This window comes from Schistocerca piceifrons, chromosome X, assembly GCF_021461385.2.
Source record: "Schistocerca piceifrons isolate TAMUIC-IGC-003096 chromosome X, iqSchPice1.1, whole genome shotgun sequence".
Classification (NCBI taxonomy): Eukaryota; Metazoa; Arthropoda; class Insecta; order Orthoptera; family Acrididae; genus Schistocerca; species Schistocerca piceifrons.
The window spans coordinates 530,138,195-530,161,961 of record NC_060149.1 but is presented as its reverse complement, the minus strand read 5'-3'; the positions used below and the strand labels follow the sequence as shown (position 1 = coordinate 530,161,961).

Sequence of the window (23,767 nt, the reverse complement as noted above, 5' to 3'; positions counted from 1 at the left end):
CTGGCAGATTAAAACTGTCTGCGGACCGCGACTCGAACTCGGGACCTTTGCCTTTCGCGGGCTAGTGTTCTACCATCTGACCGCGAGCTACCTAAGTACGACTCACGACCCGCGAAAGGTACCGAGTTCGAGTCTCGGTCCGACACACGGTAGCTCTTCAACTGGCCTCACAAGGGCTGGGTGCATCCAACTTGCTAACAGCACTCGGCAGCCCGGACGGTGATCCATCCATGTTCATACCCGAGCCCTACAGCGCTTAACGTCGGTGATCTGACGGAAACAAGTGTTATCACTGTGGCAATGCCGTTGGCTCGACTAACCTAAATTAAAAGTATAATATGCACGGAAAGATTGCACACTCGAACAGAGATACTACAGAGCTACCCACCTACATAGGGAGAAATGATTATCACGATAAAATAAGATAAATCTGGGCTCGCACAGAAAAATTTAAGTGCTCATTTTCCCGCGTGCCGTTCGAGAGTGGAACGGTAGAGAGACAGCATGACGGTGGTTCATTGAACCCTCTACCAGGCACTTCACTGTGAATAGCAGAGTAATCACGTAGATGTAGATGTAGACATTACCCTTTTATTGATATATTTATAACAAAAATGGTTCAAATGCCACTGAGCACTATGGGACTTAACATCTGAGGTCATCAGTCCCCTAGACTTAGAACTACTAAAACCTAACTAACCTAAGGACATCACACACATCCATGCTCGAGGCAGGATTCGAACCTCCGACCGTAGCAGCAGCGCGGTTCCGGACTGTAGCGCCTAGAACCAAATGTTCAAATGTGTGTGAAATCTTATGGGACTTAACTGCTAAGGTCATCAAAATGGTTCAAATGGCTCTGAGCACTATGGGACTTAACTTCTAAGGTCATCAGTCCCCTAGAACTTAGAACTACTTAAACCTAACTAACCTAAGGACATCACACACATCCATGCCCGAGGCAGGATTCGAAACTGCGACCGTAGCGGCTACGCGGTTCCAGACTGTAGCGCCTTTAACCGCTTGGCCACACCGGCCGGCTAAGGTCATCAGTCCCTAAGCTTACACACAGCGGCCTGCATATTTATAACAAAGAAAGGTTTCTAGAATTTGTAAAGACTATCTCCAGTCCTCCACAACATGTAGTTTGTTTTGTCGAAACGAAAATCGAACATGCAAAAAGAATTTCAGCCATATTTTCAAATACGAGTTCAATAAAGTTGACTACCTATGCTTAGTATTTGTAGAGATTTAAAAGAGATGTAAATAACAAATAGTCTGCTGACAACCTTTCCCAAAAATTTCGGAATGTCCCAGTCCTTGTACACCGCGGACGCCTTTCCAGCACTGAAAGATATGGAAAATACACATCATAGCTTCTTCGTTACATTCAGTGGTCTATGAAAAACTACTCAGAAGCGGGAACGGGTGTAAATCACGGGGGTGTGGAATGTGGTGAATATAGTGGATGTTCACCTTTCATTCTCATTGTTTTTCCATTACGAAAGGACCTCTCTGGTCATGTGTGTTGCCCCGAGGAGAGGTAACTCATTCTCTTGCAGTACAGTCTTCCTATGCATCTACACTGTGCGCCGAAGAATCTGTGAGACTTATTTTACTCTTGGCTTATAAGCGACGTCAGCGTGAACTAACAGCTGCAAAGAATAGATGTTCATTCGACCAGTCAGTTGTCAGTTCTAAGTTCTAGCGGACTGATGACCTCAGAAGTTAAGTCCCATAGTGCTAAGAGCCATTTGAACCATTTTTTAAGTAAACAAGTATTTACAGTAGAAGCAGGATTGCAACGAACTGATCACTTAACCAAGTGCAACATAGAGTACCTGTGTAATGAGTCATTCCAGCTGCATAGCTGAGGGTAATATTTGTTAAGCAATTCATTGCAGAATTAATGTAATATCCGCACGATGATCTCTGTAGTCATACTGTATCATTAGCAGCCCGCGAATGGAGTACTATGTTCGTTAAATCGGATTACTCAGGCTGAGGCCAAATAAAGAGAAGCGACGACGCCACAACACTATCTTACGTAGGTAGTCAGCGCTAAATTATGTTGGCCACCATTAACGTTACTGTAAACAGTTTGCCCGCATCTCGTGGTCGTGCGGTAGCGTTCTCGCTTCCCACGCCCGGGTTCCCGGGTTCGATTCCCGGCGGGGTCAGCGATTTTCTCTGCCTCGTGATGGCTGGGTGTTGTGTGATGTCCTTAGGTTAGTTAGGTTTAAGTAGTTCTAAGTTCTAGGGGACTGATGACCATAGATGTTAAGTCCCATAGTGCTCAGAGCCATTTTTTTGTAAACAGTTTGACAGCATAACACCACCACAACTACTGACAACCTGAACCATTATCATCACGCAGTTGTAACTCGCAGTGCTTACAAGTTGCTGATGTTTGTCAAGAATAGCGGAAACCGCCTCTGAAGTTCCATTTGCATTACGCCTAGGACGGAGAGAATCCTAAATAACAGTTACAGGTCACCCAGTGAAGAGAAGAGTCCACGTATTGTCTCAAGTTCTTGCAGTTTGATATTAATGCAGTTCCCGATGGTTTCACACTAACGGGTTCTTTTGGCTATCGGAATGCTCGTATGGGAATTATAAAAGTGTAATTGCTAGAACGCTCAACTATCTTAATAACACCTCATTCTGGATTGAAGACGACTCGGAAAGCGACGTTAATTTGACGTTTCCATCCATCTCCTGACGTCTTACTGAATGAAGTCTGAAGTGCACGCACAGTTGTGCTGCCTGCCGCATGGATTCTGTGAAGTGTTGTGGCAGCTGGCAGTCATTGCTGAATACAGACATGTGCAAATATCCCCAATGCTCTAGGGGAAATGGTCTTTGTTGCATTTTTTCCATACCGTAATTAGCACACTAACATAAGGCTTGTTCTGCTGAAGAACTTGATGCCCACAAGTCCTTAAATAAGAATCTCCTAGCGGGAGTAATGCATGAAAGGAGACAGACTGTTGGACAAAAGAATGGACAGTTCCCTGCTTTTTGCTTTTCCGATAGCGCCTACGATAAGAATCTGGTGTCATATTATGCTTCACAACCCTAAACTGTTTATTTTTTTACTTCATACTAAAACAAGAGTTATGATATGAGAAGAGGAAATGACTGATATGCTTCTAAGGAACTTTAGTTTTCCGTGTTTATTTTCTCACTTCATACTAAAACAAGGGCGTTAATATGAGAAGAGGAAATGAAACATACGCTTCCAAGACATAATATTTCCTTGTGTGCTACTGCTGTATACATGAAAGCCCTGCAGTTAATTTTTGTTTGTTGAATAAATTTTGATATCACCTCACATTCCTTTGCGAGAAGGTTCCTTTTTTCTTGGGATTCAAATAGAGTGGGCATTTCATCACTGGTTAATATTCTGATGACTAATGACATGATACCCGTTGCAATTGCTCCATGGCACCTGTGAGGAGAGTCTCACGTTGGTTACTATAAGAACACGCAGGCAGTGATATCCGCTCACTGCAGTCAGAGCCAAGGTGATTTCTTTCTGTTTAGGGCGAAGCGTCAGCTGCAGTGTCCACGCTCAGCCAACATAAACAAATCGCGGCGGCATTGGGCACTGCTAATCGCTGCACTTGTCGCGAGTTTCGACAACAAGAGCGCACTGTCTCTGCTAACGATACTATGAAATTAATACATCTTACTTAACGTAATATGCAGGTCGTGGGTTGGGTAAAAATTCAGTTTGTAACTTCCCATCGCATTAAAATACTTTACAGTCATATTTGATGCAATATTTATTGTTGGTTGTCTCTCTAATGTTAATAGTATTGATTCAGATTGTGCGTGAACACGAAAACACACACACGCACACACACACACACTCACACACAAACAGTCACTGATTCCAGTGAGGGTGACAATTACTATGTGTTGAACAACACATGCACCAGTCAGTTCCTCAGCTGGCGTCGAGTGGATGAGATTTTTCAATTACCTTGCATTGCAAGAATTGTAAGGAGGAGACTGAAAGTAAATGGACTTGCATGCTAAAGAGCTGCGACAAAGCAAAGCTTGACCGATTAGCAGATAATTGTCCACATGGGTTTTGTGGACGAGTATACTTTTAGTAACCAAACCACCCACGATCATTACGTAAGTCGTCGACAGTGTGGTTTACTTCCCACCATACGTTTTCTATATTCGTCCAAAGGTCTCTTGCATTTGTAGGTCCACATGACAATGAGCTTGTTACCTCTGCCCACATATTCTCTATCTGGTTGATGTTCGGTGATCGTGGAACAAACGGCAACAGCTTTATCCTCTCTTGGCCCTGAAACCCATCTCGCACTGCTCTGCTATGATAGATGGGGCTGTGTTCCTGTAAATAAACTGTTATCTCGTTAGTTCATATATTTATATTTAAATAACGTGTTTGTAATAAGCACATTGTATTATTATTTTCCACAGTGTTTAAGAATTCAGGCCCTGTCATAGATAAGTGATCTAAATTCAACAGTCCGATTAAGAATGCAGTTTACCCAGTCTAATAAATGATGAGAGTCGTAGTCGGATATCTGCATTAAGACTGACTGGCTGAATCCGATTAGAACGATCTGGTATCGAAATGAAATAACAGAAATAGGATAATTCGAACGTCTGTATTGCAACAATGCTGCGCACATAAATTCCTATGATGGAGTAACAGGTTGCAACTATCTAAGAATAAGCGAGAAATATGTCCACTAGCAGCAATGTAACGTAATTATAACCCATATTTATGTGATGGAAATACTGAATCGAACAATACACATCTATTTCAGTGGTGAGAAGATACACCATATCGGATTTGCTGATGACATAATGACAATAATAATAATAATAATAATAATAATAAAAACCCCGTGTGGCCGGTAGGGGAAACCCTCTCCCATATGGATGGTACCGAGGAAATCAAATACAGGGCTATTACAAATGATTGAAGCGATTTCATAAATTCACTGTAGCTCCATTCATTGACATATGGTCACGACACACTACAGATACGTAGAAAAACTCATAAAGTTTTGTTCGGCTGAAGCCACACTTCAGGTTTCTGCCGCCAGAGCGCTCGAGAGCGCAGTGAGACAAAATGGCGACAGGAGCCGAGAAAGCGTATGTCGTGCTTAAAATGCACTCACATCAGTCAGTCATAACAGTGCAACGACACTTCAGGACGAAGTTCAACAAAGGTCCACCAACTGCTAACTCCATTCGGCGATGGTATGCGCAGTTTAAAGCTTCTGAATGCCTCTGTAAGGGGAAATCAACGGGTCGGCCAGCAGTGAGCGAAGAAACAGTTGAACGCGTGCGGGCAAGTTTCACGCGTAGCCCGCGGAAGTCGACGAATAAAGCAAGTAGGGAACTAAACGTACCACAGCCGACGGTTTGGAAAATCTTACGGAAAAGGCTAAAGCAGAAGCCTTACCGTTTACAATTGCTACAAGCGCTGACACCCGATGACAAAGTCAAACGCTTTGAATTTTCGGCGCGGTTGCAACAGCTCATGGAAGAGGATGCGTTCAGTGCGAAACTTGTTTTCAGTGATGAAGCAACATTTTTTCTTAATGATGAAGTGAACAGACAAAATGTGCGAATCTGGGCGGTAGAGAATCCTCACGCATTCGTGCAGAAAATTCGCAATGCACCAAAAGTTAACGTGTTTTGTGCAATCTCACGGTTTAAAGTTTACGGCCCCTTTTTCTTCTGCGAAAAAAACGTTACAGGACACGTGTATCTGGACACGCTGGAAAATTGGCTCATGCCACAACTGGAGACCGACAGCGCCGACTTCATCTTTCAACAGGATGGTGCTCCACCGCACTTCCATCATGACGATCGGCATTTCTTAAACAGGAGATTGGAAAACCGATGGATCGGTCGTGGTGGAGATCATGATCAGCAATTCATGTCATGGCCTCCACGCTCTCCCGACTTAACCCCATGCGATTTCTTTCTGTTGGGTTCTGTGAAAGATTCAGTGTTTAAACCTCCTCTACCAAAAAACGTGCCAGAACTGCGAGCTCGCATCAACGATGCTTTCGAACTCATTGATGGGGACATGCTGCGCCGAGTGTGGGAGGAACTTGATTATCGGCTTGATGTCTGCCGAATCACTAAAGGGGCACATATCGAACATTTGTGAATGCCTAAAAAAACTTTTTGAGTTTTTGTATGTGTGTGCAAAGGATTGTGAAAATATCTCAAATAATAAAGTTATTGTAGAGCTGTGAAATCGCTTCAATCATTTGTAATAACCCTGTACTTGGGGTGAACCAAACACTGGCTGCGCGGTTCTAGGCGCTCCAGTCCTGAACCGCGTGACCGCTACGGTCGCAGGTTCGAATCCTGCCTCGGGCATGGATGTGCGTGATGTCCTTAGGTTAGTTAGGTTTAAGTAGTTCTAAGTTCTAGGGGACTAATGACCTAAGATGTTAAGTCCCATAGTTTTACCAAAAACGTTGTGTTGCAGATGTTACACATTTTTCCACTTGCGACTCAATTTTACAGTGCTTAACTGTAGTTCATGATTTTCAAGTATGCAAAATCCAATACTTCACTTCAAGATGATAACTAGAACTTCAAATTCGAAAATGACAGTTGATACATACACTGACAGCGTGACGCCGCGTTCACGTGGGTGGCGCCGGATTTCAGGCGGCGGATGGCGTCTGGCCGGTAGCCGGTAGCCGCTGCAGCGCGAGGAAACGGTCGAGCGTAAGCTGTTATGATCGCGACGCAGCCACGAGCTGTCGTGCGGAATTGTTTCTGGAATAGTTGTTATGGCTGGTGGGTAGAATGTTAAGCGAATTATCTTCGATGTTCAATCAGACTCATAACGTTAGACCGAAATGTGGTTTTAAAAAAAAAAAAATTGTTCAGTCGGACGCGAACAGGTGACTATACGCTTAGGACGCTCGACGATTACCACCAGACCACGGGCTCACACAATCCGAGAACAACTCGGAAGTAGACATCACTTCCTCCAAACACTTCCGCATCTTACAGTGTTGCCAGATTGTGCAGATGGCCGGACTTAAGAGTTGTCAGGGGCGGTCAATTTTATTGGCCATCTTAAGTGAACGACTCGGACTTAGTCTCTGTGGCGGCCGGCCGGCGGTCAGTTTTTATGTCTAAGACTGTACATATCGCGAAAAGAGCATGAACATGAAGCTGCAGAGATTTGAGCCAACACGGAGGCATACCGGCAATCGTTCATCTCGGGAATAATTAGCGACTGGAACAGGAAAGGGGGTACGTGACATTGGTAAACAAAGTATGCTCCGCCATACACTGCAAAGTGGCTTGCGGAGTATAGATATATATGTAAAAGATAACAATGAAGTAGAGATCTGGAGAAGACACCAGTTAAACATCCTCTGTATCGAGAGGGAGTCAAGATGGCGTTCGTCTGAGACGTGCCGTAACTTCGGTTCATAGTGAAGTATAGATTTCGTACTGAATAGGGTAGTGATTAAGCAAACCCCTCTCGTGTGTGCAGTTAGTTGAGTGCCAGTGCTTCGTAGTTAGTAACAAAACGTTTCGTCTAAGTCTCTGGTTCAATATAAACAAACTTTGAAGCTTTTTTTCTGTGGTGAGTATGGTGTCTCCGGCATCGCGAGACGCTAGCTCCTCCGCCGAACAAGCAGTACACTTGAACAGTGCTGAGCCTACGCGACGGTCCACATTCCACTGTGAGCAGAAACAGTCGCAGCCGGCATCACGTCACGCCCACAAGCTAAGTTAGCGGGCGCCGTGTCGCAACATCTGCTCCGGCCTGTCAGTGCAGTCCGTCAGCTGGTGAGCAACTTCTAACCGTTGCTTCTAAAAGAGAAGGACAAGGACAAGGACACCGGGGCGTCGGGCAGTTCATATGCTACTGGGTCTAGTGCGTGACTATTGAGGCAACTTACCAATACCTGTCCCGTTTCCTGGACCAGAAATGAAAATTGTCGGACAGAATATAACGACAGCTAAAATGTTAGCGTTTAAAGACGGATTAATATTTTGGGCTATACCACAGGCGAGGCTCGTTGGCAGGGTGGAGAATGTGGAAAAAGTTCAAAAATTGTATACCTTAGTGGCTTCAACAATGGTCTCACAATTCAGACGGTGAAGTAAAACATAGACGAGAAAGTGGGCAAGCAAGGGTTGACGGGATGTGTCAAACCGAAGAAAGTGAAAGATATAAAGAAAGTTTGGGAAACTGTCCCTAAAGTTATCGGTCCTAAGAAAGAGAAACTAAAAATAAACAGTATTCGATCAACTGAGAACATCTTAATAGTGGATGTTGTTACCGTAAAAGATGTAAAAAAAAATCGAATACGAGAGATTGAAAGCAGAGGTCACCTGTGAGCCAACAAAGAAGAAATGCCCGCTGGCCGTGCAGTATAATATTCCCTGCAGTACGACACACGAAGAGGTCAAACAACTACTAGCATAATCTCGACACAGAAATGAATGGAGAAGATTTTAATAAGGAATATACTCCTGGACTTAAGAAAGGAATTCAGGGAAGATCACCATAAATAATGGGGCAGAAGAGTCTCCTGGTATGAGAAAGAGACAGGTAGAACAGTGGAGGAAAGCTCTAGATTGCGTTCTCTGCAATTTCTGTTAAGTGTTATTCAATGGACATATATCATGAAAAAAGTAATTGTCCTAGAAAATGAGCACAGCAGCCTGTATTCCCTGCAAGAAGTGGGGGGTATGCACTACAAAAGGAAGGGGTTTTCCCACTTTCAAATGGTACTGAGAACACAAATTGAAAGGATAGGTTATGGATAAGTGCAATAAATCAGTACTTAAACTCACGAATAACCTAGAGCGAAAATATTCCTCTGAAACTAAGGAAACATACACTCCTGGAAATTGAAATAAGAACACCGTGAATTCATTGTCCCACGAAGGGGAAACTTTATTGACACGTTCCTGGGGTCAGATACATCACATGATCACACTGACTGAACCACAGGCACATAGACACAGGCAACAGAGCATGCACAATGTCGGCACTAGTACAGTGTATATCCACCTTTCGCAGCAATGCAGGCTGCTATTCTCCCATGGAGACGATCGTAGAGATTCTGGATGTAGTCCTGTGGAACGGCTTGCCATGCCATTTCCACCTGGCGCCTCAGTTGGACCAGCGTTCGTGCTGGACGTGCAGACCACGTGAGACGACGCTTCATCCAGTCCCAAACATGCTCAATGGGGGACAGATCCGGAGATCTTGCTGGCCAGGGTAGTTGACTTACACCATCTAGAGCACGTTGGGTGGCACGGGATACATGCGGACGTGCATTGTCCTGTTGGAACAGCAAGTTCCCTTGCCGGTCTAGGAATGGTAGAACGATGGGTTCGATGACGGTTTGGATGTACCGTGCACTATTCAGTGTCCCCTCGACGATCACCAGTGGTGTACGGCCAGTGTAGGAGATCGCTCCCCACACCATGATGCCGGGTGTTGGCCCTGTGTGCCTCGGTCGTATGCAGTCCTGATTGTGGCGCTCACCTGCACGGCGCCAAACACGCATACGACCATCATTGGCACCAAGGCAGAAGCGACTCTCATCGCTGAAGACGACACGTCTCCATTCGTCCCTCCATTCACGCCTGTCGCGACACCACTGGAGGCGGGCTGAACGATGTTGGGGCGTGAGCGGAAGACGGCCTAACGGTGTGCGGGACCGTAGCCCAGCTTCATGGAGACGGTTGCGAATGGTCCTCGCCGATACCCCAGGAGCAACAGTGTCCCTAATTTGCTGGGAAGTGGCGGTGCGGTCCCCTAGGGCACTGCGTAGGATCCTACGGTCTTGGCGTGCATCCGTGCGTCGCTGCGGTCCGGTCCCAGGTCGACGGGCACGTGCACCTTCCGCCGACCACTGGCGACAACATCGATGTACTGTGGAGACCTCACGCCCCACGTGTTGAGCAATTCGGCGGTACGTCCACCCGGCCTCCCGCATGCCCACTATACGCCCTCGCTCAAAGTCCGTCAACTGCACACACGGTTCACGTCCACGCTGTCGCGGCATGCTACCAGTGTTAAAGACTGCGATGGAGCTCCGTATGCCACGGCAAACTGGCTGACACTGACGGCGGCGGTGCACAAATGCTGCGCAGCTAGCGCCATTCGACGGCCAACACCGCGGTTCCTGGTGTGTCCGCTGTGCCGTGCGTGTGATCATTGCTTGTACAGCCCTCTCGCAGTGTCCGGAGCAAGTATGGTGGGTCTGACACACCGGTGTCAATGTGTTCTTTTTTCCATTTCCAGGAGTGTATATCCAATCTAAACCCTTAAGACAGAAACTACTTGCTGCAAAATTTAAAACAGCCCGGCGCTGGCTTATCGAAAAACAAGCGTAAGATGTCGCCATTCAGAGAGACAACTTAGCTGTAACGCCTTCCACTTCTGTCAACAGAAAGCAGATGCTGGATAACGCGATAATAATGTATCTTTCCAGACGTATATTACACCAGTAGACCTTCTACAGTTTGGAAGCTGTGTCATAAATGACACTTTGAATTTTCCAACAGCTTTGCTTACAACAATTCGCGAACTGCTTTTTGCTGAAATTATGCAAAGACGTTCTGTAACTAGTCTCGATATGGAGTGTAGGTTCTTTGATTTTTCTCTGTCTCTCTCTCTCTCTCTCTCTCTGAAATATTGCAGCGGTAAAGTGTAGGACGGAATGTGTAACATGAGGGCTGCGTTACCTCTTACCCCGTCCAAAGATAACGTCACAGAGACCTTGAAGATGGGGTAGTGCCACCGGCGTTAACACGTCAGAAACGTAGTGCTTCCTGTCCAAGTTACTTGCTATGTAAACCAGAGGTAATCATGTAGCCAATGACAGGCGCCCCATACCATCGCGTCAGGTGCAGGATCCCCATGACAATGAGAACGCGTCTGACAAAGTTCGTTTTCCTTTATAGAGTGCCCACAGACAGATACGTATATCGTGATTCTATACAAATGACAAGAACTCTCCGAAAAAAAGAACACGACGTTGTGTTGTCATTTCCTAGTCCATGTTGTCGTTAATCGCACCACAGTTGGTACACTCCTGTCGGCTTCAGCGCCAAAGCAAGCCGCAACGGTGGTAGCCGTGTTGACAGAACGTGATTCTCTACACACCGTCGCACTACAGTAATGGATACTTGTCTTGCTGCAAAAAATTGAATTCAAGGCTCACGGTACGTCAGGCGGCCGTACGCGTTTGTACAGCCGAGCGAGCTGTACACTGATGTGACAAAAAACATAGGATACCTCCTAGTATCCTGTCGTACCTCCTTTTGACAGGCGCAGTGCGGCAGATCGGCGTGGCATGGGCTCAACAAGTCATTGAAAGTTCCCTGCAGAAATGTTGAGCCATGCTGCCTCTATAGCCGCCCATAACTGCGAAAGTGTTGCCGGTGCAGGAGTTTGTGCACGAACTGACCTCTCGATGATGTCCCACAAATGTTCGATGGGTGACCTGGGTAGCCAAATCATTCCTCCGAGATGTCCAGAATGTTCTTCAAACCAACAGCGAACAACTGTGGCCCAATGACATGGCGCACTGTCATCCATAAAAATTCCGTGGTTGTTTGCGAACATGAAGTTCATGAATGGCTGCAGATGGTCTCCAAATAGCCGAACATACACGTTTCCAATCAATGATCTGTTCAGTTCGACCAGAGGACCCAGTCCATTCCACGGAAACGTATCCCACACAATTATGGAGCTACCAACAGCTTGCACAGAGCCTTGTTGACAAATTGCATCCATGGCTTCGGGTGGTCTAAAGAACTCTAATCCTACCATCGGCTCTTACTAACTGAAATTGGGCCTCATATGACTAGGCCATGGTTTTCCAGCTGTCTGGAGTCCAACCGATATGGCCACGAGCCCAGGAGAGGCGGTGCAAGTGATGTCGTGGTGCTAGCTGCTACCATAGCCCATTTTAACCAAATTTTATTGCACTATCCTAACGGATACTTTCGTCGTACGCCCCACCTTCATTTCTGCTGTTGTTTCATGCAGTGTATCTTGTCTGTTAGCACTGACAACTCTAAGCAAACGCCGCTGCTCTCTCTCGTTAAGTGAATGCCGTCGGCCACTGCGTTTGGTATTCACGGATTAGGCTTGACACTGTGGACATCGGAATATTGAACAATTTCTGAAATAGAGTGACCCATGCGTCTAGCTCCAACTATCATCCCGCGTTCAAAGTCTGTTAATTCTGTCGTGCTGCCATAATCACGTCGGACACCTTTCACATGAATCAGATGAGTACAAATGACAGCTGTACCAATGCAGTACCCTTTTATACCTTATGTACGCGATACTATCGCCATCTGTATATGTGCGTATCGCTCTCCCACGACTTTTGTCACCTCAGTGGGTCTATCCCTCTGGCGCTAGTCACGTGAAACCGTTGAAATTCTGCATGGCGTTGATACTGGCCCTCCAGAACCCATCGGTTCAACATTCGCACGACGCGGGCAGCAATTTAGTGGAATGAGACACCACAGTCTCGATAGGCGATGAAGCTGCCTCTGTCTAAATCCGATACAGAATGTAGATGACGTTACACCTACCTACTATGGGCAGTTTCATTGAAATTTAGTAACCAAAAACTTCCGGAAGGCGTTCGATACAGTTCCGCACTGTCGCCTGATAAACAAAGTAAGAGCCTACGGAATATCAGACCAGCTGTGTGGCTGGATTGAAGACTTTTTAGCAAACAGAACACCGCATGTTGTTCTCAATGGAGAGACTTCTACAGATGTTAAAGTAACCTCTGGCGTGCCACAGAGGAGTGTTATGGGACCATTGCTTTACACAATATTTATAAATCACCTAGCAGATAGTGTCGGAAGTTCCATGCGGATTTTCGCGGATGATGCTGTAGTATACAGCGAAGTTGCAGCATTAGAAAATTGCAGCGAAATGCAGGAAGATCTGCAGCGGATAGGCACTTGGTGCAGGAAGTGGCAACTGACCCTTAACATAGACAAATGTAATGTATTGCTATACATAGAAAGAAGGATCCTTTATTGTATGATTATATGATAGCGGAACAAACATTGGCAGCAGTTACTTCTAAGATCCAAAGAAGAGCGGCTCGTTTCGTCACAGGGTTATTTGGTAAGCGTGATAGCGTTACGGAGGTGTTTAGCAAACTCAAGTGGCAGGCTCTGCAAGAGAGGCGATCTGCATCGCGGTGTAACTTGCTGTCCAGGTTTCGAGAGGGTGCGTTTCTGGATGAGGTATCGAATATATTGCTTCCCCCTACTTATACCTCCCGAGCAGATCACGAATGTAAAATTTGGAGAGATTCGATCGCGCACGTAGGCTTTCCGGCAGTCGTTCTTCCCGCGAACTATACGCGACTGGAACAGGAAAGGGAGGTAATGACAGTGGCACGTAGATTGCCCTCCGCCACACACCGTTGGGTGGCTTGCGTAGTATAAATGTAGATAGCACACTTCTCGCCGGTTTGACGTTTCTTGTATTCCACCTTCGTGGGGTTGCAGTTTTAATGGTCAGCAGTGTACATTAGTTTTATACGGAAACTGTGAATGAACGTTGGAACAGTACAGTGACCTTGTGTGAGGAGTGTTGTCAAACAAATGCGCCTGTCAGAGTTTAATTCATGCGTATTGGAGTTGGGACACCTGTGCAGAAGCACTCCACTTGTAAGAGTACGCCGGTCGGAGTGGCCGTGCGGTTCTAGGCGCTACAGAGTGGAGCCGAGCGACCGCTACGGTCGCAGGTTCGAATCCTGCCTCGGGCATGGATGTGTGTGATGTCCTTAGGTTAGTTAGGTTTAAGTAGGTCTAAGTTCTAGGCGACTGATGATCTCAGAAGTTCAGTCGCATAGTGCTCAGAGTCATTTGAACCATTTCTTTGTAATTGTACGCTGTTATTATCCCCATCCCTCTCTTTCTCCCTGATTCTTGGGTGTAAACACGACGATGCTGCTACCCTGTCCAGGTCTTCGATTCAGTTTGCGGCTGGGCTGTGTGTATTCAATTCGTAGGCAAATGTCCTCTTCTACTAAATACTCTCTACAATTTATTTAAAAATGTCTTGTAGCTTACAGCGCGATGCAACCCTTTCGACTATCACACTTTGGCGATCTGCCTGTCAGTACTGCTCTTTACTTATTCAAGAAGTTTCTCATCTGACATTCGTGCTTTTCCAGAAAAAAACTAAATCCGTTGTGATGACTGTCATCAGTGTTCGTAGACAAATCTAACCAGTCCACCTCAGGTGCCACCGAATCATCATTCTGAGCTATACGATACCCACCCGCATAGCCGTGCGCGTTACAGAGCAGCTTACGGGATGGCGAGTTGCGCCGCCCCCCCCCCCCCCCCCATCGAATCTTCCGGTGGATTAACAACGGGGGTCGGTGTGCCGGCCAGCGTGGATGTGGTTGTTTTTAGGCGGTTTCCCACATTCGAGTAGGTAAATAACGGGCTGGTACCCAAGTCCCACCTGAGTTACACGATTAGCAAGTATTCAGAAAATTTTCGCACTCTTTCATATAGATAATACTGGACGTATGGTACGCATATTCTCTCCCAGGGGACAACGGGCGGCAGGAAGGGCACCCGGCCACCCCTTAAATTAACCATGCCAAGTTCATAGTAACCATTCCGACCGTGCGTAGATGCGAGAAAAAGACAAAGAGAAAGTAAAAAAAGAAAATAAGAAGATTCTGAGCTACGTGATCTTCTGAACAGCGATGCTCAAATTACTGCAAAATTTTACCATGGGTTGACACAAATCTAATTAGCTCCTATACCCCACCGAATTTCATAACAAATTTCCGTGCGAATGCCGCCGCCGACTGGATTCAGCGCGGTCCTATATATGTGCGAGAGCATTATGCGATGGATTACAATATTGATCAGCGTACACGGGTCAGTTCTCGGCACGACTCAACTTGTTAAACAGCCTTAATAAGGGACGACAGCCTCGCTTTCATCCCCGACGCAGGCTTAAAATAGTCTCTGCCCGGTAATAAATGCCCTACGTTAAGAAAAAATGCAAATCCGACAACATGTACACCGTTAACAGTCACTGTACCATCTCCAGCCGGTTTCTTGATATTTCAGGAGAAACCTCTGCGCAGGCAAAATAGTATAAAGTTCAAAGCTACCTAGGTCGAGGTTCATATCAAAATCAAAAGAATTCAAGTTTCTACAGGAACAAACACAGTTCATTAGTACTAATATTACTGAATCGGAAACGATTTCCTGATGCTCTACAAAATATTATTTACTTAGTCACGAAGCGACCTTTGGCTTCTTAGGAAAGTGACATTCAAGCTTTGCAGGACATCTGTTAACAGAAAGCCACCCATACGATATAGGCTGCGGAAATATTTGAAATCAATAAACATATGACACAGTTTTAAATAACTAAACTCAATTTTCTTTTTCCAGTTCGTTAAATTTATTTTCAGTTATGCAAATATTATATTACAATTGTAAATTTAACTTTATTTCAACCACTCGCTAACAGCTAGTACACCCCCCCCCCCAAAAAAAAAAATCGCCGGCTCTATCCCCCTCTCTCTCTCACTCATGCACACACACGGTATAAACATGATAAATAGAAGTTAGTCTCTAATATATACTTTGTTAGGTTGGCAACAAATAGGTAAACATACCAAAGAAGGAGAAACACGTAATGGAGTCGAAATATTTACGTTGTGATAAACAGTGTACGATGAAATAGTTGTATCGAGTGACAAAAGAACAATAGTCCACCACAAAAAAGAGTGAGAATCATGGTGAACAGTGTGTGGAAGTCGAGAACACAAAGATGTGATTATATGGCAGTGATAAAAGTGGTAGTGCGACCTCCAGACCAGATGTGAGGAAACGCAGATTAGCAAATCCTAAGTAATTACTTTTTAAAAAAAAATTGCGAAGTGAACTGTTTAATAATCTAAAACTAACAAAACTGTATCGTTATAGATCCCACTGATGATGCCTTAGAACAGAAGAAGGCGATAAGCGTCTGGGATAAACAAAGTAACTAGCAGCAGGAAAAAGCAGTTTTATTTACAAAACAAGTATTTATTTTTCATTTGTTGTTAAATCTAACGATATTCACATGACACCTTATTTTTAATTTTTAGTTGAATATGATGGTGGCCGTCAATAATAATAATAATAACTGAATGATAGCTCTTTGCTTGGAACGTACGTCCGTTACAGACGCCTTATTGAAGGCTATGTATATAGCCGCCACATACCGGAATCTCATGAAACTATAGGGGCTAAAGAGCGAATATCCCTCGATGTTCCACAACAAATTCCACATTTTTGCAACAGAAATTGTCCGAGAAAAAAAATGTTGCATTACTTACTGAACGCCCCTTGTATTTTCTCGTGACCCTGCTTTATGTGACATAGGTACAGGGACGGCTATGAATGTTGTAAATGGAATATACTAACTTCAGAAGCGGCACAGTAACACTTTTTCAAATGTGTGTGCATACATTTAAGTGAACAGCTTTCTTGGAAAAAACAATGAGTTCAAAGGTTTGATACAGCGGTGGAGCCTGGCATGAGAGCCGCACTTTGGTGGCGTGTATACCGTAATGACCGATTCCGGTCACCCAGCTTTTCAGTTTTCGCACATTTCCCGGATACAGTCACGAAACGTTTCACACCTAACATCAACAAGTGTTGTAGCACTGTACTCGACGTTTCAAGAGCTTTCCACAGACGTTAATGCAATTGTACCGTTCCATTAAAAAAAATACATCAATACCTCGGTTCATACGAGTTGAGAGGATTAAACATAGAATAAAAATACATGCACTTTGCATACAATCATTTGCCGAAATACTCGTTTCGAATACCTTATATCGTTCACCAAATGAAAGGTTTCTAATGTCTTACGAGACACAACCAGCATAAAATGGTTATTGAAATGGTTCAAATGGCTCTGAGCACTATGGGACTCAACTGCTGAGGTCATTAGTCCCCTAGAACTTAGAACTAGTTAAACCTGACTAACCTAAGGACATCACAAACATCCATGCCCGAGGCAGGATTCGAACCTGCGACCATAGCGGTCTTGCGGTTCCAGACTGCAGCGCCTTTAACCGCACGGCCACTTCGGCCGGCTAAAATGGTTATTATCAAAGCTGTGGAGTACAGGTGAAAAAACTTCTAATCACCACGTAATACCTAGAAGACCTATGACTTGCATCTTAAAACCCGGTGGCGCTGCCGGCCAATTTCCCAGTTTCTGTAAACTCATGCCAGCTCCTCAAATTGTTTAAACATTTTAAGTCTTCCTGTTAACCAAGCCTGAGCTGCCGAACGATTGGCTTTTGACTCCAGTGCCAGAAGTCCACTAGTCGCCACCTGTCTCCATAAACAGCACTTTCCTGGAAAATGTTGTCTCCTTGCAAGACTTCTCATTTCGTTATTTCAGTTGGATTAGCTTCAGTGGCATGAAATGGACGATTAAATCAATAAAGAAGCAACAACATGAAATAACCGTTACACGATACTCAGAAATTTCGAACACCTCGAGGACTAATGGAAGTTCGTGCCATACCTGGACTTCCTGTTTTTCGTAAGAAACTGGCCCTGACCATCAGGCTTTCTGAGTAGGTTTCCCTGGCAACATATTTCCATTACGCTTCTTTAATGCATTATTATTCAAAAATGGTTCAAATGGCTCTGAGCAGTATGGGACTCAACTGCTGAGGTCATTAGTCCCCTAGAACTTAGAACTAGTTAAACCTAACTAACCTAAGGACATCACAAACATCCATGCCCGAGGCAGGATTCGAACCTGCGACCGTAGCGGTCTTGCGGTTCCAGACTGCAGCGCCTTTAACCGCACGGCCACTTCGGCCGGCTGCATTATTATTATTATTATTATAATTTACTATTCAATGGTAATGGAAGAAGAGCTGACGTAATTGGAAAGTCCCTAAACCCAGTAGGTTTGGAAACCAATATGAGGGGTAGTCATAAGGTTTTAATTATCACCTCAAAAAAATTAAGTTACGTAATTCATTTTTTGTGGTACGTGTCTGCAGTCCTGGTACATACTGAAATCACCCCGCCATAGTACAGTTGCACTCCTCTAGGAAAGCCAAAACAAAATGACACAGCCCATTTCCATCTTATCAATGGGTGCGCCATCTCGTTTTGGCACCTCTAGTGGCGTGCAATGGTATTGTGGCGAGCAGATTTCAATGTGTACGAGGAGTACGTACGTGCATCGCAATCAGAATCCAAAAAACTAAAAAAGTAAATAAATTGTTAACTAGCCTATATACTGGGTGGGTATAATTCAGTGCTTATAATTAAACTGACTGCAGAATTTTAATTATATTCTGAGTGCTGCAGTGTAGGCTGTGTACATCGCAGGGCGCTGAAGCATAGTACGTATGCTCATAGATCGGTGCGCTCGTAGAGTATGATGAAAAATAATAGTTTCACTTTCTGCCACCAGGTGAAATCATAGCGCTGTAAGCAGTCAGAATACGAAATGTTTCCTATTTTGACATCAGTATGCTGTCTGCCACTTGTAGATTTCTTGTGTGAAGTGAATGTTGGGTAAAGGGTTCAGAAGGTGGAAGTTTTCCGTAGTAAACGAAATACTGTGTACTGCCGGTAAAGTTGTTTCGTCAGAACGGCGGCAATAGCAACGCTGCATTGCGAGAATATCGCCAGCAGAAACAGCTGCAAAGAGCCCCCATGTCAATAAATTGGATAAAGAACAAGATCAAGAAATCTGAGGAAATACGTGAATCGGTTAGTGCAGCAGAGAGAGGGAGACTGGCAGTTGTTGTTGAAGTTGCTGCAGATACAGCCGACCGTGCACCACCTGCCTCAAATTTTGCAGCCAGTGCTCGAGCTGTGTCACGGGAATTGCTTCTCTGCTGGTTAACAGTTCGGAAGATTTTGTAGCACATTTTACACTGGTATAACTACAAGATTCATAATGTGCGCCAAGTGAAGCCCCAAGATAGGCTACAACGCCGTGACTTTGCCCTTCGTTTTTTGGCCCGAATGGAAATGTATGACATGTGGTCCGGGAATATTCTTTGGATGGACGAGGCACATTTTACTCTGCACAGTGCCGCAAATGTACAGAAGTGTCGCACATGGGGTTCTACTCCGCTAAATGTTGCGCAGGAAAGTCCATCGCACTTACCTTATGTGACTGTGTGGTGTCGTTTCACAAACTCCGTCATTGTCGGTCTGTTTTTCTTTTGGGGAGATGACACCTCGTGGGCCTGTTAGGTGTACAGTAACATCTACATGTTGTGAGGGCTTCCTTGTGCAAACACGATTCCAGCTTTGCACGAACGCGGCTGTGTCCACACAACTATTTTCTTGCAAGACAGGTCGACACCACATGTCGCTTGCCAGATGAAAGATATGCTTCGAGAAACCTTCGGCAATGACTGCTTCATCTCTAGGCAAGATCAAGATCCCCCAAGCTAAATCCATGTGATTTCTCAACGATTGTGTCTATCAGGGATGTATTTGGACTCTTTCTGATATGAAGGATAGTATAGGACGACATAATCGCTCTGATTACACTAGATATGGTGCGAGCAACTGTCGAAAATTATGATTACGGATGCAGCATGCTGCTGATTGGGAGACTATAATGAATGTATGTTGTAACTTGTGACCATATCTTGGTAAAAGTGCCAGAACCACCGTTATGTGCTTGATCGTTCCTCGCCTTTTCCTGCATTCACGCCACATTCTGACTGCTTACAGTGCCATATTTTCACCTGGTGGTAGACAGTGGAACTATAGTTTTTAGGTATACTCTCCTTGGGCACCAATTAATGAACATATGTATGATGTTTCAGAGGCCTGTGATAAATACAGCCCACGCTGCAGCTCTCGAAACACTGTCAGTTTAATTATAATCACCTGGTACATACAAAAAATACACCATAAAAAACTAAAGAACCTTAGTCCATACCATCAAAGACATCCCCCAAACTGTGAAAGTGAACTAATTCGACATAACAGGTCTATACACCAACACACAAGTTGCGGAAAAAACAGATACAATAAAAAATATCATTCTTCAATACAGAAAAATATCTATCTTGGCAACCCACTAATTCATATTTCTTCTATCACTTACCCTCTCTCAACATTAATTTGAATTTAATAAGAAATTTGATATACAAACAGATGGGGTTGCAATGGGCAACAGTATAGCACAAACGATTGAAGACTTATTTAGAAATACAATAGAAGAAAAATTTTGTAGTTTCAACAGTCACTTACCGGGAAAAATTATACACTAAAGGGTCAAAAAAACTGGCACACCTGCCTAATGCCGTGGAGGGCCGCCCGCGAGCATGCAGAAGTGACGCAGCAACATGACATAGCATGGACTCGACCGATTTCTCAAGTAGTGCTGGACAGAATTGACACCATGAATCCTGCAGGGCTGTCCGTAAATCCATAAGAGTATGAGGGGGCACGGCATCCGAGATACGCTCAATAATGTTCATGTCCGGGGAGTTTGGTGGCCAGCGGAAGTGTTTAAACTCAGAAGATTGTCCCTGGAGCCACTAAGTAGCAATTACGGGCGTGTGAGTTGTCGCATTGTCCTGATGGAATTTCCCAAGTCGGTCGGAATGTACAATGGATGCAGGTGATCAGACAGGTGCTTACGTATGTGTCATTTGTCAGAGTCGTATCTAGAGGTATCAAGGGTCCCATATCACTCCAACATTACACGGCCCATGTCATTACATAGCCTCGACCAACTTGAACAATCCCTTGTTGACATGCAGGGTCCAAGGATTCATGACGTTGTCTCCAACCCCATACACGTCCATATAATTTGAAACGAGACTCGTCTGACCAGGCAACATCTTTCCAGTCATCAACAGTCCAATATCGGTGTTGACAGGCCCAGGCAAGGTGTAAAGCCTTATGTCGTGCATACATCAAAGGTACACGAGCAGGCCTTTGGCTCCGAAAGCCCATATCGATGATGTTTCGTTGAATGGTTCGCACGCTGACTCTTGTTGATGGTCCAGCACTGAAATCTGCAGCAATTTGCGGAAGGATTGCGCTTCAGTTAGGTTGAACGAGTTTCTTCAGTCGTCGTTGGTCCCGTTCTTGCAGGATCTTTTTCTGGCCGCAGCGATTTCAGAGATTAGATTTTTTCCTGGATTCCTGATATTCACGGTACACTCGTGAAATGGTCTACGGAAAAATCCCCATTTCATTGCTACCTCGGAGATGCTGTGTGACATTGCTCGTGCGTCGACTATAACACCACGTTCAAACTCACTTAAAGCTTGATAACCTGAAATTGTAGCCGCAGTAAACGATCTAACAACTGCCCCAGATACTTGTTGCTTATATAGGCTTTGCCGACTGCAGCGACATATACTGCCAGTTTACATATCTCTGTATTTTAATATGCATGCCTGTACCAGTTTCTTTGCCACTTCAGTGTATATTACTACAGATAAGTACTGGATATCCTATTGCTAATAAATGGTATCAGTGCTGATGTCCAAGAAATATACCACAAATTTTCACAACTTACATCCAAAAATAAACTTTGCTACATGAACTGAAACCAACTTCATTTATTTTCTTGACCTAAAAATAAATAAAATAAGAAATATACTGATCAGCAAACACTATAACATGATTAACAAAAATCCTTGTCATATGAATGCACATAAATATGGATTTTTCAAATCAGTGGTCAACAGAACTGTAAATTTGCTACTCGACCAACGCGCAATACAAAAATAAATTATGACACTAGAATGCACGCACAGAAAAATAATTTCCTCCGAAATATATTGCTCAGAATGTACAACCAATAAACAAAACCTAAAATTACAAACCATACATAAGGATAAAACACTGAAAAAAGAACCTAAAACTATCACAAAGGTAACAGATGTGTCAACGAAATATCTAGCTTACATAACGAAGAAAATGAACGAACTTTTACATAAGACAAATGTAAAATTAGCGTTTCGCACGACCAGTAATCTCAAAACACGAATAAGATCAGGACAGAACAAAATCTCAGAATTTTCGAACTCAGTAGTCTATAAAATTTCTTGTGAAAACTTTAGGTAATTCTGCACCAGGCAAACAGGAAGAAACATCAACATTATCTTCAAAGAACATATGACACCATGCGAAAGCAATCGAGGAACTTTCTACCTACATCTTAAGAATGAAAACCACAAAGCGGAACACACTGAAAACTCTACAAAATTTACACAATGTATCTAAATGACGTACTATGAATATTTTGGAAAATTTTGAGTAATACACATACGAAAATTTTCCCACACGACTTACTCAATGAACAAATTGCCCTGAAACACAAGCCCTACTCAGAACATTTCCTTGAAATTTTCGACCACGAGAAAGGATGAACATATGAAATCATAGACAACACATATACAAAAAATTCTTAACCACATAAAATCTCTGCAACAAACACAGCATCCCTGACTTTCAGAGATGAAAAATATGCAAAAATACTATATTTAAGTACCCCAACTGTCAAACAGCTGTCAAACGATTGTGATGAAAATTTTCGTATTATAAAGAATACGTGATTATAATAGTATTATTTCATAGCAGACAGCTCACAGCTGGTCTCTGGATCGCATATGATCGTCAAATCCTTCTAAACCTAAGCAAAAATGTGTTATAAAAATGACGTTCTAGACGTATATACGACTCACTATTCACAACGTCCGCACGTGCACTTGAAAATGGCATTGTAAACCGAAACAGGCAGCCTTGTTGTGCAGAGACCTCTAAATACAAGCAAATAAAGATTACATTGCGGCTACCGGAATTGACTTCTTATACAATATTATATGTTTCGATTTATCTCATGCTGCAGACCCTACTGTCAAAAAACCAAACAAAAAAATTACGTAACTTCATTTCTTCGAGGTGATGACTGAAACTTAAGCACTACTCCTCGTACTTATGAAGCCGTGTGAGTGTCCCGCACTTCATGCAGAGTAAGGAAAGGTAACTCATCATCTCCCAGGTTGCAGACAATGTTGTGTGTACAGATAATTATTCCTACGCACTCTCATCTCAACACACATTACTGGTGTCACTTCAGCTGAGGAGTACGTTTCTAGCTGGTGCGTTAGCTCATAATTCGCGCCAACAATACATCCCGTCATTTACGTCTCCCCTATCATGTCTTCACCACCGCTTAGTACTGAAGATTCTTCTGCGCATGCGCCAGCCGTGTTGCTCAGTGCTTCCATCTATGAAAAATATGCTTAACTTCTGTTTGAATTGTCCTCATAACTGCACTGGAAATTAAGGATATAAAACGAAACTGATTTCGAGGAACGGGTGGGCTCTCTCACCAGGTGCAATCAGTTCCCGTAGATGTGACAGAGAAGCGAGTAACGAATAGTGCGCCATCGAACTTACCGGAGAGGCGGCAGGCAGTGGAACTGCCTAACGCCCTAACCGCTTGCCGCGCTACCTTCCCACTGGCGCGCGCAAGGTTACACGTGATTGGAGTTGTGTGGCGCAGGCGCCTGCCTCACACAGCATTACGTGCGCCAGCTGTCTCTCCAGGTTGCGCAACCCTTGTGTATACTACCACGCTACTGACTGCCCTAGAGGTCGTCGGACAGCAGGTTCGCGTTGGCACTCCGTAGAAATACACAGAGCTGTTGACAGCTTATCTTACCCC

General features: G+C 44.3%; 1 protein-coding gene across 1 annotated transcript in view; it reads right to left on the bottom strand.

The window, feature by feature from the left end:
* Positions 1–23,540, bottom strand: part of LOC124721995 (1-acyl-sn-glycerol-3-phosphate acyltransferase alpha) — a 334,826-nt gene extending 311,286 nt beyond the window's left edge. The window contains exon 1 of the mRNA XM_047247168.1: positions 23,500–23,540. The gene's annotated coding sequence lies outside the window, so the exon portion shown is untranslated. The remainder of the gene's footprint in view (positions 1–23,499) is intronic.
* Between the last annotated feature and the right edge of the window lie 227 nt (positions 23,541–23,767).